The sequence below is a fragment of the Moschus berezovskii genome, chromosome 14 (assembly GCF_049115385.1).
Source record: "Moschus berezovskii isolate FMDL1 chromosome 14, NW_MosBer_1.0, whole genome shotgun sequence".
In the NCBI taxonomy this organism is placed as follows: Eukaryota; Metazoa; Chordata; class Mammalia; order Artiodactyla; family Moschidae; genus Moschus; species Moschus berezovskii.
Genome location: NC_142473.1, coordinates 25,557,527 through 25,561,244, shown reverse-complemented (window position 1 = coordinate 25,561,244; position 3,718 = coordinate 25,557,527).

Genomic DNA, 3,718 nt, shown 5'->3' with positions numbered 1-3,718 from the left:
CCACTTACATGAATTAAAAATCCATATGCACAAAAGAACACACATTTTGTAAGAATAGGTACAAATGTCTACAGAAAAAAGGATAGATGTTGACCAGATGAAAATAGTTGCTTGGATTGGAATGGTGGGTGTCTGATGGAGGTAAAGAAAGTCAGAAAAAAGAATAGGCATGGAAGATAGGAAAGTGATAGGAAAGTGAACAGATGTATAACACAATGAGTGAATAAATGAGAGGGAACTTTCAAGAGCCAATGATGATAAAGTGCCATGGATGAAGAGGATGATTAAAGTCCAGATTAAAATGGAAAATTAATCTAGTATAGATGATGGGGCATAATGAGCACTTAGTAAATACTTGTTGAATGAAGAAATGGGGTCTGTGGTGAATCATTTTTGCAAAGCTAAAAGGTTCTTTACTGAATTATTTTAGGAGCTTTAATTTTGGCATATCAATTTGTTAAAAAATGTGAGCCCATGTATGTAAAGACATCTGGATGGCATTAACAGAATTTTTTTTCTTCCACTTCTTGACGTATTACATAAACATGGGCACCTTGTCCTTTTCCCAACTATGCCATGTAGTTTGACTTTAATTCTGACTTATAGAAAATGTCTTCCCAGAAAATATTTGCCATTTTGATCAAGTCTTGATTTCCAAATACCTGCCTATATATGGTCATTGATATCCACTTTGATACATCTAATTTCTTTGCTGGAAGCACTGAACTGGATTCTGCTTCTGAGTTTTGAGTCTGTCAGCCATCAGTTCAGTTCAGTTGCTCAGTGGTGTCCGAATCTTTGTGACCCCATGGACTGCAACACTCCAGGCTTCCCTGTCCATCACCAACTTCTGGAGCTTATTCAAACTCATGTCCATCGAGTCAGTGAGGCAATCCAATCATCTCATCCTCTGTCATCCCCTTCTCCTCCCACCTTCAATCTTTCCCAGCATCAGGGTCTTTTTCAATGGGTCAGCTCTTAGCATCAGGTGACCAAAGTATTGGAGCTTCAGCTTCAGCATCAGTCTTTCCAATGAATATTCAGGACTGATTTCCTTTAGGATGGACTGGTTGGATTTCCTTGCTGTCCAAGGGATTCTCAAGAGTCTTCTCCAGCACCACAATTCAAAAGTATCAATTCTTTGGCGCTCAGGTTTCTTTATAGTCCAACTCTCACATCCTTACATGACTACTGGAAAAACCATAGCTTTGACTAGACAGACATTTAAAACTGGACATGACAGTGGACTTGCCTACTAACATTTTTTTCTTCTACCACTGTATGAGATTTGATTTCTTAGAGCATCTCTGGGTTTGTTTTCTCCCTCCCCTCTTGCTAGAGGACAAGGATTTATCCCAAGGGATATAAACTTCTACTGACCTGCTCCAGGTTTTAAAATTAGTGATCATATATTTCCACTAATAAGCATAATTCATATTCAGCTTTCACTGATTTCAACTTAACAAATAAAGTGTAACTATTTAAAGCTCCAGTTCTAGACAGAACTTGTAACTTACACCTAGCTTATTACCTAATAGCCCTTTGTGTGCTCAGTTGCATCTGACTCTTTGAGGTCCCATGGACTGTAGCCTGCCAGGCCCCTCTGTCCATGGGATTTCCCAGGTAAGAATGTTAGAGAAGGCTGCCATTTCCTACTGCAGGGGATCTTCCCCACCCAGGGATCGAGTCCACATCTCTTGTCTCTCCTGCATTGGCAGGAGGATTCTTTACCACTAGCGCCACCTGGAAAGCCCCAATAGCCCTGTGATACTGGGCAAGTTAAATTTCCTAAGCATTTGTTTGTTCTGGACAACATGGGTAGAAGTTTTCTCAAAGAGCTGTGGTGACGAGATGACGTAACTAAGGCTTCACATGGAGCTTGGTGCGTAAGTAGTTATTATTACTTCATGGAAGTCATTATGCGAGGCCTATGAGGAGAGACAAAGATGAATAAGGAAATGTTGTTAACTTCATGGAACTTGGAGAGAATGAGACAGATGCCCAAACTATAGAGCAATATGAGAGAGGACAAGTGAGGTCACATTCCTCGTAAGAGACATCCAGAGAGCTGCTTCTTCATTTTATAAACAAGGATTACTTGACTTGATCAAGGGGAAGCAGTCAGTGAGTGCCAGAGCCTTGAAGGGAACCCATGTCTCTTCTGATGGAGTCAGGCCTGATGGTCATGTCCCTGTTTCTGTGGACACTCCTCAGGGTGGCCCGAGGCCTCATGGCACTGCTGCCTGCCAGGCCACGACTGTGGACCTCCATGTCCTAAAGTCCAGAGGCTTTGTGTTGAGGGCTCATAACTCAGTCAGGAGCTAGACTTTACTGTTTTTTGAATGAGTAACTTAAGGGGATAACATTTCTTCTCAAGGCTAGCCCTCAAATCAATAATCCATTAGAGACTAATTCATTACAGTCATCATTTCATTTGATTGAAATTTTACGGAGCGATACATGTGCTCCAGGTTCTTTGTTGGCACCATGAAGACAAAGATAAAAACCTCGTGGAGTCACACAACTTACTGCCATGTGACAAACAGAACATGCTCCAGGGCCTGAGAAAAGAGGGACACATATTTTCTGTGCCAGGAGGTTTGGTGAATCAGAACATTTTTTCACCAGAACAGGTCCTGTTTGAGCTGGATCCTGGAAAAGGAGGTGATGTTCAGGTGAAGAACTGGAGAAGAGGAACTGAGGGAGAGAGGACGGTAGTGTCAAAGACAGGGGGCTGCATGGGGGCAGAGGTGCTTGGAAGACCACTGGGGGCCAGTGGTGGGGGCGGCGCAGTGAGCCATGAGCCCGGGGAGGCCAATAAGGATTCGATCGCCAGGGGCCTTCTATGCCTCCATCTTTGTGGTTGAAGGCAGCAGGTGAAGAAGGCTTTTTAAGCTGGAGAATGGCATGATTCAATCTAGGTTGAGTGAGCGGGTTTTGAGCCAGTGTGGAAGGAAGAGCAACAAGACGCTAGCCCTGCCCTAGGGGGCTCTACTCAGGGGGTCTTGAACCCAAAGGTATGGGGTCATCAGAGCCTGAGCATGTGGACTCAGGAAACTAAGCGCAGACAGCCACGAACTAGGAAGGAGTCTGTGGCCTGACACACCAGTCACTATCGGAGGGTGTATGTACCCCACTGCTTTTCCGTCCTGAGGCTTCTTGCTAACAGGTGGTGCAGGCTGGGAGGGAGACTCCCTTCACATCTCCTCAGCAAGCTCTCTTAGAGTAACCAGCTCCAGACAAAGAGCCCGGATCGGTCTTCCTTCTGCCTTGAGTGAGCTGGCCTGTTTCTCCATGGGCTCGCCTGGAGCAGCGGGGCTGGTGTTCCCCCGATTTCAGCGTGATTAGGCCTGGCCACTTCGCTGGTGGTTGGGGGTGGACAAGGGAAGGGGCTAACTTGGTTCAAAATGGAATACACAGAAAAGCATTATTAAAAGAATGAGGAGGTTGTTTAGTGAGGCTTGAAGCGTCTACAGGTGTTTCCTCCAGTGTTGAGAACCCGTGTCCCCCGGGAATCGCATTTCCCGTCGAGCAGGGCCCAGGGCGGAGGGACTGCTGCCGACACCCCCGTGTGGTGGAGCGGCCTGAATGGGCTCCGCAGGACACCCGGAGCTTTCCAGGGGGTCTCAGGGCCCCTCGCGGGCGCGGAAGGGGGGCCCGGCTGGACACACCTGCTCACGGAGTGCACACTCACGCACACTGGCCCATGCCCCGCGCA